This window comes from Anomaloglossus baeobatrachus, chromosome 10, assembly GCF_048569485.1.
Source record: "Anomaloglossus baeobatrachus isolate aAnoBae1 chromosome 10, aAnoBae1.hap1, whole genome shotgun sequence".
Classification (NCBI taxonomy): Eukaryota; Metazoa; Chordata; class Amphibia; order Anura; family Aromobatidae; genus Anomaloglossus; species Anomaloglossus baeobatrachus.
In genome coordinates, this window is record NC_134362.1 from 145,189,342 (window position 1) to 145,204,673 (window position 15,332).

The window sequence follows — 15,332 nt, forward strand, 5'->3', positions numbered from 1 at the left end:
CAAAGATATTTGCAGCACGTCTGCTTGCATTGCACACTCAAACTCATTGTTACTAAGCCATTATGCTAGCAAACACTGAGTGAATTTAGTGGCATCCTAAAAGTGGCTGTTGGACTTCCATTAGTGTCCCACTGGTGCCAAGCTATTTCTAGCACCTGTGCAGGACACCCTCCTGCTCTGTTTTTAATAAGCTATAATGATAGCAAAAAATGCTGCCATTTAGTGGCATACAAGAACTGGCTGTTGTATTTCATTATTGTCCCACTGGTGCCAAGCTATTTCTAGCACCTATGCAGGACACCCAACTGCTCTGTTTTTAATAAGCTATAATTATAGCAAAAAATGCTGCCATTTAGTGGCATACAAGAAGTGACTGTTTGACTTCCATTAGTGTCCCACTGGTGCAAATCTATTTGCAGCACCTCTGCATGACACCCTCATGCACATTTTGCTACGCTAATTTTATAGCAAACTCAGGGAATTCCTTGCTGCATTTGATCATTCGGAGGTTTAAAAAGTGAGGCTTCCTTTAGCTTTTCCTTCTGTTCATAGACAGCATCTCCAAGTCCACACCCGAAGAGCAATTTTTCCTCCACGTCTAAGTGTGGAGAGGCAGCTAGTGCGCATGCGTGTGCCGATTTACCCCAGCCGCAGCCTAACTACAGTGTTTCGCCTAGTGAGTATGCTCAGCCTTACTGTGCCATTCCTGAGGCTAAGTTTTCATTTCGGGATACAGCGCATGCTCCCACACTTAGTGCGAAAAGCCTCTTTGCACAGGTATTTGCATTCCGTGACGGGTCTAAGTCCTGTTTTGTGCCTATACACCATGCTAAAGCTGATAGTCTTTTTTCAGAGACTGTATTTCATGCTACTGAGCATGCTCAGGCACTTACTGCATCAGAGACTAGGTCCGGTAATGAACTCTTTGGCCCTGCCCCTGATGTCGGGGGCCCATATAGACCACAGGGCATCAGGTGTCCTGACGATGTGGCCAGGCCACTCCCAAATGGCTTGCAGAGGCCCGCCCCTATGACTTGTCACCTCATTATTGATGGTCAAATGATAACTGGTGAGGTGTTTGTGTTCGTGGCAGCCATGAGGTTATTATTGAAGTTGCGGTTCCAAATAGGACGCTAGTTATGCCACTCATGACGTGTCACTCTGCTTTTGTCTCCAGGAGGTGCATTGTGGTCCACCCTGGTTTGGGGCGGACCCAGGTTATAAAACGGGCTGGAGCCAACAAGGAGGTGCGCAGTCTTTTATTATGCTCCGAAAGAGCACACCTCCATGTGTTGAACCCATTGCGGCTTTAGGCCAGAGGTAGGCAGGGATAGGGCGTCGATGCAGGCCGCCACCACAGTTGGTAACGCAGAATGGTTAAGACCAGCTCCTGTACTACAAATCCTGCTTGTGCAGCCCAGTGGCATTAACAGGCCTGCTGCTGCTGATGCGCCTGCTGTCCACAGTTGTGGCCCCAATGCACACGGTCAGTGTACTGAATGGCCCCTGTGATGTTAACAGGGAGTTCCTGGGCTGGGTGGGCATGTGGACCCTGTGACGCTATTAGGGCTCACAGTCTCCAGATCCGAGTGGCGTCTAACTCTGTTCAGGCAACTATTAGTTTCATAGCCACACAGATCTGTATCCTCCACCTTACTTTCCAGTTGCCAACCTCTCCTTTTCCATCTGGGAGCACGGTGGACATTGACTGCTGATGGGGATATATACCTCTTTTTTTTCTTATTAATTTTCGTTATATAGCGGTAACATAGTATATACCACCTTATCCAAATCTGCCAGTCCCACCGTAACAGATGGTGTTTCTTCATCAAATGTTACTTTTGCTTAACCACCAAACCCACGGACATAAACTTTTTTACCCTTTACAACACAACTGTTCCCCTTTCCACCAGCATCTGTCCTTTTTCAACTCATTTGGTATATGACCAAAAGTGCAACTCTGCATGGACACCGTACTCAATGCCATCTCAGCACAGCAGCCAGCCCTCGGTCCCTCAGATGTGGACAAGTAAAAGACCATTTCCTCCTATCTATGACAAAGCGTTGAGATTCACTCTGTGCAGCACTGGTGTTTACTGGAAAAGCAGATCTAAGAATCCGTACCACCTTCTGCAGATACTCCTGTATACGTGCGTCCCTTTCTATGGCAGGATATATTTCGCCAAATTTTGTCTTGTACCAGGGATCTAACAGTGTGGCAACCCAGTAGTTAGCATTACTTTGAATTCGTACAATCCGAGGGTCATGTTGTAGGTAGTTCAGCAAGAAGGCACTCATGTGTCTTGTGCATTCAGGAGGACCAAGTCCTTGGTGTGTTGGTGGCAGAGAGGTGAGAATCGTGCCTCCTTCCTCTGCCCTCTCCCCCCAACCTCGCACAACCGAAATGTGAGCAAGCTCTCACTCATCTTCTGAGTCTTTCATGCCCATCGCCAGTTCGTCCTCCATTTCTTCATGGGCTCCTGCACCTTCCTCAACAATTTTTGTTGATACTATGCGCCCTTGTTAATCCCTCTCCCCCACCATGACTGCCGGCTAGGTGCCGCTCACCGTCTGGACCTTGTAGATCTTATTATCCCTTCGGCATATGACTCCTCCTGTACTTCCTCCCCTTCCTCTTGGACCAACACCTGACTCTGAATAATGCTTACAGTGTGCTCCATCTTGTAGATGACCAGAATTGTCATGCTGAGAATGGCATCGCCAGTGCTAAACATCTTCGTCGACATTTGTAAACTGTGTAGAAGGGTGCATAGGTCCTTGATCTGACACCACTCCAGCAGTGTGATCTGCACCACCTCTGGATCAAGTTAGCCCAGGGTATACGTCATACCGTATTTCAGCAGGGCTCTGCGGTGCTGCCACACACACTGCAACATGTGCAGATTCCAATTCCTGCGTGTCGGAATATCGCATTTCCGGCGTTTAACCGCCAGACCCTAAGACTTCAGGAGCGATGAAAGTTGTTGAGCTGCTGGGTGCGAAGGATGAAAGTGAGCACATAGCAGCGTGCCCGCTGCACAAGGCCATATAAGCCGGGATGGTATTTTAAAAATTGCTGGAGAATCAGATTCAACACGTGAGCCATACAAGCCACGTGTGTCACATTGCCCTGACAAAGGGCCGCAGACAGGTTTGCATCATTGCCGCACACAGCTGTTAAGTCACCAACGTAGTCCACTCAATCAATTTGTACTCCGGTCGCCAGGTGACAACATGTTCCTTTCGTGCATAGTGCTGATGATGGGAAAGGAGTCGATGCCAGCGGCGCAGGTGGACGCAGGTTATGGTCACCCACTGGGTTGCGTTACCTTGACAGATACAGAACCACAGGCTGAATGTAGGTGGTGGGTATCTCACAGATGAAGTACCATCATTCAGCTACAACCAATGGGAAGACACCACACCCTTTTTTAGGCCCCTCCTGTCTGCAGACCACTGCCAGACAAAGCTATGAACCTCTTGTTACTGTTACCCCCAGTTCAGTTTTATGATTTCGTATGCTTGTTACCTGACTACTTTTCCTGCTTGCTGTTTATGTACCTCGTTGGCCGATCCGCATTTCACCTCTGCTTGTTTTCTGATTAAGTCCTGGCCATCCCATTCTGTTCCTCTTCCTCAATTAATGTTTTTGACCCTGCATGACTACTATTCTTTGGAACTGCAGCCTTCCACAGGTATTGATCAACTTGGGCCCTGTGTAATTCCAAATCACTGTATAGGGGATAAAGGGTTTCAGGGTTCTGGTTGTTCAGCCTATACTTTACAGCCCGTCTGAGTGTGTCAATCCAGGCAGGCGTTACACCGTGCCCTGGTCAGAAGGCCATGTAGGCCGGGATAGTGTTTTAACCCTTTCACGACCGGCCGATTTTTCGCTTTCCGTTTTTTTTTTTCGCCATTCTTTTTCTGAGAGACGTAACTTTTTTATTTTTCAGTCAATATGGTCATGTGAGGGCTCATTTTTTGCGGAACGAGCTGTACTTTTAAATGAAACCATCAGTTTTACCATATTGTGTACTAGAAAATGGCAAAAAAATTCCAAATGCTGAAAAATTGCAAAAAAAGTGCGATAGCACTATGGTTTTTGAGATATTTTATTCACTGTGTTCACTATATGGTAAAACTGATGTGTGGGTGTGATGCCTCAGGTCAGTGCGAGTTCGTAGACACCAAACATGTATAGGTTTACTTTTATATAAGGGGTTAAAAAAAAATCGGAAGTTTGTCCGAAAAAAGTGGTGCACGTTTTACGCCATATTCCGTGACCCGTAGCGTTCTCATTTTTCGGGATCTTAGGCTCAATGACGGCTTATTTTTTGCGTCTCGAGCTGACGTTTTTAACGGTACCATTTTTGCGCAGATGCTACGTTTTGTTCGCCTCTTATTGCATTTTGCGCAAAAGTTGTGGCGACAAAAAAACGTCGTTTTGGCGTTTGGAATTTTTTTGCCGCTACGCCGTTTACTGATCAGATTAATTGATTTTATATTTTGATAGATCGGGCGTTTCTGAACGCGGCGATACCAAATGTGTGTATATTTTTTATTTTTTTAACCCTTTAATTTTCAATGGGGCGAATGGGGGGTGATTTGAACTTTTAGGTTTTTTTGTTTTTTTTTAATTTTTTAAAACTTATTTTTTTACTTTTTTTTTTAATTTTACTAGTCCCCCTAGGGGGCTATTGCGATCAGCATTCCGATCGCTCTGCAGTATCTGCTGATCACAGCTGGAAGGCTGTAAACAGCAGATACGCTGTCTTTCTCTTTTGCTGTGATCGCGGTTTCGGCGGTAAGTAAAACTTTACCGCGATCGCGCTTATAATGGCGCTGTCATGTATTGACAGCGCCATATAAGGGGTTAATCGGCACGAGCAGATAACGATTCTGCTCGTGCCTAGCAGGCACACATCTCAGCTGTGAAAATCATGCTGCCGCCGGAGGACCGCGGGCAGTAAGATTATGTCATTTAGGACGTAATTTTACGGCCCGCGGTCGTTAAGGGGTTAAAAATTGCTGGACAACCAGGTTCAACACGTGAGCCATACAAGGCACGTGTGCCACATTGCCCTGAGGAAGGGTCGCAGACTGGTTTGCATCATTGTCGCACCCGACCTTCCCTGGCTGCTGGTTGAGTGGAGACAACCATTGATGAAACTCGGTCTCACTCTCCAGAGCTTACCGTCCACAACTACTCAGCGGTGTGACTCACATTTCCCAGACATTTCTAAGTAAAGAGTCGACCGCATCATGCTGTTGAGCTGTGCTGCCAGCATAGTAAGGAGGTGTGTGGGATTCCTTGGGCGCAGTTACAAGGAAGGGTGGCCTGACCACACAGGGTTTGGGCTGAGGTGGAGGACCCACACGAGGTTGAAGGGTGGAGGCAGAAGCAGTGGAGGAACTTGTACATACAGAGGAAGGATTGACACACAAGTCGTGGGGATGGCAAGACTTGTACAGCAAACCCTTCTCCATCTCTCACCATAGTTACCCAGTGCCCATTCAGCAACATTTAACTCCCCTGTCCATGCTTACTGGTCCAAGTATCTGTGGTGAAATGCACCCTGTCACACACAGAGTTTCTCAAGGAATCGGTGAGGTTGTGTGCGACCTGCTGTGGTAGCGCGCGCACGCCTTTCTTGGAGAAGGAGTGACGACTGGCCATCGGCTCTTGGGGCACTGCAATTAGCATAAGGTCTCGAAAATCCTCGGTCTCAAAAGGGTTTAAAGGCAGCCTTTCTGTTGCCAACAAGTTGCAGATGATGAAACTCAACCTCTTAGGCATGTCATGCCCTTCGAAAATCATGTAAAACACAGCGAGGGGACTCCAACCACAGTCTCCCTCATTTCCACTAATTGGGCCACACACACCCCACTTGACTGGCATCAGTTGACCCCCCTTTTGAAATAGAAAAAGATGCTTTGCATGAAGCACTCTCAAAAATACGCGTGCCTTTCACCTCCCCTGGCTGACCCAGGGGAAGAAAAGTCCTCTGAGAGCCATGACTTGTTCATCTTGGTTCTTTTACAAACACAGCGAGGGGACTCCAACCACAGTCTCCCTCGTTTCCACTAATTGGGCCACACACACCCCACTTGACTGTCATCAGTTGACCCCCCTTTTCAAAATGAAAAAGATGCTTTGCATGAAGCACTCTCAAAAATATGCGTGCCTTTCGCCTCCCCTGGCTGACCCAGGGGAAGAAAATGTCCACATTGTCAGTGGACAGACATGTGTGCTTATCTGCCAGCAGACCCCCAGCAGCACTGAAGGCAGGTTCCGAGAGAACGCTGGCTGCAGGACACGACAAGATCCCCAAGGCGTACGTGGCAAGCTCAGGCAATTTATCCAGATTGGAAGCCTAAAATGAGCAGGGCTTATGTTGCACAGTAATGGCATCGACGTTTCCTTGCATATACTCATATATCTGATATCTGTGTGTCCTCCTCTTTTTCCTTGTCCAGCTCCTTTGTTTTCGCATGAGTATATGTCCTTGTCACTTTCCCATGTGTTTGTGTTGTGTTGTGAGTTGTTTGTCACCTTTTGGACACCTTTGAGGGTGTTTTCTAGGTGTTTTTATGTGTTTGTGATTGCCTTCCATTGTTTCCTATGAAGTTCGAGTTCGGTTCGTCGAACGTTCGACGAACCGAACTCGAACGAGACCTCCGTTCGGCGAACCGAACTCGAGCCGAACCGGGACCGGTTAGCTCATCTCTACTCATGAATATCAATGACTACACAGCACTTGCTTATCATTGAGAGAACTAGCAGAGCTGATTTTGCTTTAAATCTGTGGTATAATTCTGCATGATACTACTCTGTTACACAAACCAGTGGAGCAGTATTATGTAGATTTATACAACATATACAGTGCTGTGCAAATTAATTGGGACAAAGAAATAAAACACATGTTTTTGAATGTTTAATAATAAAATGTTATGATACACTGTTAAATACCAATTTTAGTAAGCAATATGTCCTCCTTTAGCAGATAGGAGATTTTCAATGCATTTTGGCATTGATTCTACCAAGTTGTTGCATAAATTCTTCAATTCTTCATCCTGGAACCACACTTGTATGGCATGGTTTATCATGCATTCTTTAGTTGTACAGTCCATTTTTGCCAAGACGTCTCTTCACAATGCTCCACAAATTTTCTTTAGGATTTAAGTCTGGGGAATTGCCCGGCCAGTCCAGCACTTTTACTTTATTTTCTACCAGGAATTTCTTTACACACTTGGAATTGTCGCATGGAGCCATATCTTGTGGGAATGTCCCTTCAAATTTACGTATGAAAGGCACAATAAAACATTTTAAAATGTCTATGTACTTGGATGAATTCATCATACCATCAACAGGAAATAAGCACCCTGTACCATCAGCTGTCAATAAGCCCCAAAATATCTGTTTGTTGAATATGATCAGCTCGCAATGGTTCATTTTTGCTCCTTCTAACAACACTTGCTCTGTATCCTTGAAAAAAAAGATGGATTTCATCACTGAAAAATACCTTTTCCACTGGATTGTCCAAGATTTATATTTTTGCCCATGCAAGTCGTTTTGCTTTCAGTGGAGATGTCAGAAGTTGTTTCTTTACTGGCTTTGTTGCCCTCCGACCAACTTTCAGAAGCCTGCGCCATACAGTCGACTCGCTAATATCAATACCTGCAGCGAACAAGTCTCTTTGGAGATCTTTACTTGTTTTTCTTGCATTAATTTTACTATGTCTGATAAGTGTTTTATCAGTTCTTGGTGTCGTTTTCCTTTTTCTTCCACATTTCCTTTTTATTTTGGAGAAAATGATCCAGTTTCATTGTGTGTGTGAATTATTCTTGAAACGGTAGATTTTCCAATACCAACGGTGGAAGCGATTTCTCTTACAGTCAGACTTGTATGTTCATTAAGAGCAATAATTCTAGACCTCTTCCGTGGAGTAACATCCATTTTTACAGGCACGAATCACACTGAGAGAAAAACTACACTAAACCACTTGTCACAGAAACAAGCTCTCAACTGAAGCTGAGGGGGCAGCTAGCTGTTATTTTCTGACTAAAACCAGTCAAACCACATTTTGTTACTCGTTAGGTTGTACACTCACACCAGTTTAAACTGGTTTGAATCACTGACTGGTAACAAACTTACGATTTTACTTAAAAAATGCTTTGTCCCTATTAATTTGCACAGCATTGTAGAATATGAAGCTGTGCTAATAGATTACAGGAAAGGATTACTTCTCATAACACAAAATGGTCTTAAATATGTATAAAACAGAGGATTGTTAGGGTAGCTTTGAATATTTGCCTAGTCTATAGATATGACATGTTGCCATAAAAACAAAACATAACTTCAGGCCTCTTTAGTATTTTAATAGTGAACATGTGACAATCGAAGGTCATCTGGAATGGTGATACAGAGGAGAAGGGTTGATGGCCGTTATCATTGTCAATATAGCTTAGATCTCCCGAAATATCCTCTTGTAGGTTTCAGGCATGAGGTTTCTCTAGTAATGAGTTGTGAATGAAAGAGTAACATCTGTAATCCCTGGAAGAAAAGTTATTAAAAGCTTCTCTTGCTTCTCTAGTCTGGCCAATGCTCAAAAATCTCAGTCAGTCACCGACTGACACCTCATGCAGCAGCCAGAGGTTCTAAAATTAACCAAAGATCATCATCAATATCTGATGTGACTTCATTAAACTGTGGTATTTCCTGGTACCTTATAGATGTGGGTCTGTTGTGAATGTGAGTTATGCTTTAGTTGCTGTGAGGCTCCCTCTTGTGGCCAGGAATGGTTTGGACAGAGACCAGGTGTGCTGGAGCAATGGGCGTTTCTATTGCTAACTCTCTGCCTCTTTAAGCTTTTGCTTCATGGCTGTCTGGGCCGGTTATTTATTTGTTCTGTAGTTCACCAGCCTTTTCATCTTGCTCCAGACCACATCTACCCCAGATAAGTGCTTGGTTCTTTCTTAAGTTGTTTTGTTCTTTTGTTCTTATCTGGGTTGTCAATTATTGTGGTTATTGTAAGTTTATTTGCATGCAGGAATCTTCCCTCTCTGTTGCTTAGCTGGGAAGCTCCCTGCAGCTATGTTTGGAGTTTTTGCTCCTATAAGTCCATGTGTTTGTTGCTTCTTGAATTTGTAATTGTTCCTTTTTTCTGTTCATTGGTTTGACAAGAGCGCCTGATATAGGACGGAGTGCAGATTGTGCGATCTGAGGACCTTTTTGTACTATCAGGTATTTGGGTTTTTGTAGGGTTTTTTCTGGCCACCATCCACCTCTTTCCTATCCTTTCCTATTTAATTACTGGGCCTTTGCTAATCCTATCATCCATCTGTGTATTTTATTTTCCTATATCACCGTAGTCTTTGAATGTGGGGGGCTTGCTATACCTTTGGCGGTCTATTTCCAAGGTAGAGAGTTATTCATCCTTCCTTCCTTTAGGATAGCTATTTCTTCGGCTGGGTTCGCGGTGTATAGGATGTTAATTCACCCCTCAGCTACTTCTAGTGTTGATGGTTAGTAAGGGGATGGCGGCCAGATTAGTTGCCAATGCTCTTGTCACCCTTTTGCCAATGATCTATTGTGATATTCCATGGTTCCGGATCATAACAGTATAACCGGCCTACAATTTAAAGGGTACTCTTAAGAAGGAAAAAAAAAAGTCTGCTGAAATTTTTTTTTTTGAGTATTTTTTTCCTCTTTTTTTCTGGGTTCCGTGAAAGATCTTTTTCTAGCATATATGAATTAAGTGAGCGTGTTGCTCATCTTGATGCTAAGTGTGGAGACACGGGGCTCAGTGGGTTCTCTTGTCCGCTGGCCCGGCCGTCTTTAGAAAGAGCATGGCCCAGGGCTCATCCCAACTGAATGCATGACCTCCTTAACCGTGGGCGGAACGCTACTCAGACAACACAGGGTGAGGGAATCACAATATTAAGACTTTATTGGATCCCCAAAATATTAACGGCACATAGCCCATAACATGCAAAGCACACAAATGTAACAGGCAACAGAGTCTCACCCTTCCGATGGCTCACCAAGAATTTAGAATGTCCATGCCTCAGAGGTTCCAGGGATATTTACTCCAATCCAGCAGCACCCCGCTTTCGGCGGGCACCCACCGAGAATGGAATAACGCCAGATTTAGGAAGCGGGCTGAGGTCTGCAAAGTCTGTACCAAGTGACGGAATTGTCCCAACCTGGGTTTCCTCCTTAAGTAGTCTCTGGTTTGAAGTCATGTAGCTAAGTGATCCTCTAGTCGGAGCCGAAGTCCTTAGACCGACTCCACAAGGTATCCTGGTTCTGATCCTCTAGTCAGCTCCTAAGAGCTTAGACTGGATCATGCAAAATCCATCAACCTCTGGTGACTTAAAAACGTCCCTTATTATAGCCATAGCCTTCCCTTTGGATATACTGTGTCCTTATCGGATTGGTTGTACAAGATTGGTTCTCTTATTGGATGAATTTCAAGCTGCATGGATAATGTTCATTTAAATGATGTGGATAGAAAGACTGAGGATATCTACATGAAGTCTGCAAGTCACAGACTAGACAATGGCCACTGAGGTAATTTACATTAGATTAGCAATACACAACTACATTACAATGATTGCTCGGAAGGGTCTGGAGAACAATAGTTTAGCAAACATGAGTTACCACACAGAAGAACAATACGTCTGGCTAATATAAGAAATTTAACCCACAACACACATTGAAAAAGTCTGTGTTGTCACACTAAGGATCGTCATATAGAGTCTTATCTTGCAAAGATTCCCCTTGCAGAGCCTAAGATTCCCGTTCCTAAATTTTTTTTCGGGAGATAGGTCAAGATTTTTCAGCTTCAAAACTAATTGTAAATTATTTTTTGACCTGCGCCCTAAGTCCTCAGAGAATCCCTTACAGCAGGTCAAGATTGTCATCTCCTAACTGCGTGGTGACCCTCAGGACTGGGCCTTCTCTTTGGCGTCTGATGATCCAATTCTCAGTGATGTTGTTACAGGGGGCTGTCTGATAATAAAACCTAAAGGAGTATCAGACAGTCAGGGTCCACCGTGCAAAGACTCTGCTGCAGACTATGGCAGAGTGCAATACCTCTGTTAAACTCACAGAGGAATATAATTAGTAAATAAGGCAATTCCTCCCTTACTTGGAGGGTGTGTGGAATGGTCTCTGTTAATAATCACAGAGACAAAGGCAGTGAGTGTGAAATGGCACCTACCTAGGTCCGTTCCTCTAGTGGTGCCAGGAGACGGACAGCAGCGTAAGCCGCACAAAGCTCCTACCTGCGTTCGCTCCACTAGTGTGCGAGGACACGAACCACTATATATGGCACCTGCCTAGGTCCACTCTTCTAGTGGTGCAAAAGAGACGAACAGCAGCGTAAGCCGCACAAAGCTCCTACCTGCGTTCGCTCCACTAGTGTGCGAGGACACGAACCACTAGATATGGCACCTGCCTAGGTCCGCTCTTCTAGTGGTGCAAAAGAGTCAGACAGCAGCATAAGCCGCACAAAGCTCCTACCTCTGTTCGCTCCCCTAGTGTGCGAGGATACGAACAACTGCCAGACGCAGTATAAGGAACGTTACCCTAGCGGCAACGTCCACCTACGAGTAGAATCACAAGGCCCAGCCGGACCATGTGCCTCAGGCACCTGCCTATGTCCGCTCCCCTAAGAGGTAAGGATACGGACTGCAGCCAAAGCTGTAAGGTATAAGATCGCTACCCTGCCGGTAGCGCTCACCTAGCATAGACAGAGAGATGCCTAGAGGAACGTGCACAGAGCGTCTACTCTCATGCATGAACCAAGTGGACTGAGCGCCGTGCGGCGTGCGTCAGGGTCTTATATAGACTCTGTGCCTCATCCAAGATGGAGGACATCAGAGCCAATCCGCTGCCAGAACGACAGGAATGACATCACGCTGGCCTATCACCGAGCAAAGCGTCACAAGCACATGACCAGCGACCAATCGGCATAGAAGGTGTCAGAGATATGTGACCACGTGTCACAAGCACATGACCAGCGGCCAATCGGCATAGAAGGAGTCACAGACATGTGACCTCATGTCAGCGATGATGTCACCAGCACATGTGCAATGGCTCCAAGATAGGACTTAGTCTCCAGCGCTTGCACATGTGCAGTAGCAAGAAATCTGGACATAGTCTCCAGTGCTCGCACATGTGCAGTAGCAAGAAATCTGGACATAGACTCCAGTGCCACAGAAACCGTAACAGTACCTCCCCCTCAAGGGCCCCCCTCCCGGCGACGCAGGTAATCGGCAACTAAGTCGGGAGCATGGACAGCCTCCTCAGGCTCCCAAGAGCCATGTTCCGGGCCGTATCCCTCCCAATCTATCAAGAAGAACCTGCGCCCTATAACCATCTTAGAACCAACTATGGCTCGTACCTCATAACTAGAGCGAGAGGAATCAGAGGCAGGAGAGTGCACTTCACGAGCGTGAGGTAAAATAGCCGGCTTTAGCAGTGAGACATGGAATTTGTCATGGATCCTAAGATGGACGGGTAACTTCAATTGGTAGACTACAGGATTTACCTGTCGAAGAACCTCATAAGGATCCAGGAAGCGAGGAGCAAATTTGACAGAGCTCACTCTAAGTCTCACGTGTTTTGCAGAGAGCCACACAAAGTCCCCCGGAGAAAAAACAGGAGCCGGGCGACGAAACCGATCGGACACCGTCTTCATACGGTCCTTAGCTGCTTGGATCGACTCTTGAGTCCGATCCCAAACCTCTCTGGCATTAGTTGCCCAGTCGGCCACAAGAGGAGGAGGTGCAGCAGCGGGAAACGGTACCGGTACCCTAGGGTGTTGCCCATTATTGAGTACGAACGGTGTCTGCCCAGTGGCCTCAGCCAGCGAATTGTTAAGGGCAAATTCTGCCCAGGGTAGGAGGGAGGACCAGTTATCGTGGTTCTCAGCAACAAAGTGTCGAAGGTATATAATCATGGATTGATTGGTACGCTGAACCAAACCATTGGTCTCTGGATGGTATGCCGAAGAGAGATTCAACTCAATTTGCAGAAGGCTACAAAGATCTCGCCAGAAACGGGAAGCAAATTGCGGGCCTCTATCACAAATGATACGATCTGGCATCCCGTGAAGCCTAAAGACATGCTTGAGGAATAGTTTGGCTAGTACCCTGGAAGATGGGATTCTCGATAACGGTACGAGATGAACCATCCGGGAGAAATGGTCCGTAATGACCCACACAAATCTATGTCCCTGTGAACACGGAAGATCACCCACAAAGTCCATGCCTACCACCTCCCATGGTCTATCTGGCACTGGTAAAGGATGCAAGAGCCCAGCCGGTCTCTGCCGTAATGGACGGTTGCGAGCACACGAGTAGCAGGAACCGACATATCTCTTGACGTGGCTGGCTAAGTGTGGCCACCAATACCATCTCTCCAGTAACTCTCGTGTCCGCCTAATACCAAAATGCCCACCCACCTTTGAGGTGTGGGCCCACGACAGTATATCATTCTGTTGATCAGGCGGAACAAAGGTCTTGCCCGGTGGGATTTGGTCTAACGTCACAGGGGAGAGCATATGAAAAACCCTGGAGGGAAGGATAAGACGAGGTTCGTCAATCTCTTCCTGGGTAGAAACCATAGAGCGAGACAGGGCGTCTGCCTTGTTATTCTTACTCCAAGACAGATAGTTGATAGAGAAGTGAAAGCGGGAGAAAAACAAGGACCAGCGGTTTGTACGTATGTCAGATTCTTATGGTCTGTATAGACCTGGAAAGGATGTTTCGCTCCTTCCAGCAAGTGACGCCACTCCTCCAAGGCTAATCTCCGGGCGAGCAGTTCCCTATCCCCAATGGTATAGTTTCTCTCTGCCGGTGAAAGGGTTTTAGCAAAGAATAAACATGGCCTTTTTCTACCTGCACCGTTCTTTTGATACAAGACCGCACCAGCACCCACTGAAGAGGTATCAACCTCCAAGAGGAAGGGCTTATTCTCATCGGGTCTTTGAAGAACGGGAGCAGTTGAAAAGTGTCTTTTTACTGCCTCAAAAGCCTGAGATGTCTCAGTAGACCAGACTTTGGGATTAGCACCTTTCTTAGTCAAGGCCACCAAAGGGGCCACCAAAGTAGAAAAATGGGGTATGAACTGCCTGTAATAATTTATAAATCCTAAGAAGCGTTGCACCGCCTTCAAGGAATGAGGTTCGGACCATTCCAGGACAGCAGAGAGCTTCGCAGGATCCATAGCCAGACCCTCTTGTGAGATAATGTAGCCCAAAAAAGGCAAGGATGACTGCTCGAATACACATTTTTCGAGTTTAGCAAACAATGAGTGCTCCCTTAAACGGGAAAGGACACGAACAACATCCTGACAATGAGTCTCCAGATCAGGAGAAAAAATCAGGATGTCGTCCAGATACACCACTACAGAGGATAACAGTAAATCCCTGAACACATCGTTTACGAAGTCCTGAAATACTGCGGGTGCATTACATAAACCAAAAGGCATGACGAGGTATTCATACTGACCGTCTCGGGTGTTAAAAGCGGTCTTCCATTCGTCACCCTCTCGAATTCGTACCAAGTTATACGCACCCAGCAGATCCAACTTCATAAAAACTTGAGCTCCCCTCAGTCTGTCAAAGAGCTCCGAAATTAAAGGTAACGGGTATTTGTTCTTTATTGTGATTGCGTTGAGACCCCTGTAATCTATGCAGGGACGCAAATCACCCTCTTTCTTCCGAACAAAGAAAAACCCAGCTCCCGCGGGAGAGAGAGACTTACGAATGAACCCCTTCTCTAAACTCTCTCTTATATAGGTCGACATGGCCTCCGACTCAGGTATCGACAAGGGGTAAACCCTGCCCTTAGGTGGAACCGAACCTGGAATAAGGTCTATGGCACAGTCATATGGCCTATGGGGTGGAAGAACCTCAGCACCCTGTTTGGAGAACACGTCAGTGAAATCCAAATAGGGTGTAGGTATGGGAGAGAGATCAGTTGATGCAACCGCAATGACCTTAGGTGGTAAGGGAAGACATCGAGACTGACATTTCGAACCCCAACTAATAATGCTGTCGGACTCCCAGTCAATGTGAGGAGCATGAGTCCGAAGCCATGGGAGACCCAGAAGGACGTCGTCTATACTCTCAGGCAAAACAAGAAAAGAAATCTCCTCTATGTGACCCTGAGACAGGGAAAGGCGCAAGGGAACTGTCCTCAATGTAATGGAGTCAGACAACATAGTTCCATTAACAACACGGACAGGAATAGGCGCCTCTAACATGATAGAGGGAATATTGTGTCTCTTTACAAATCCTGGGGACACAAAAGTCCCGTCA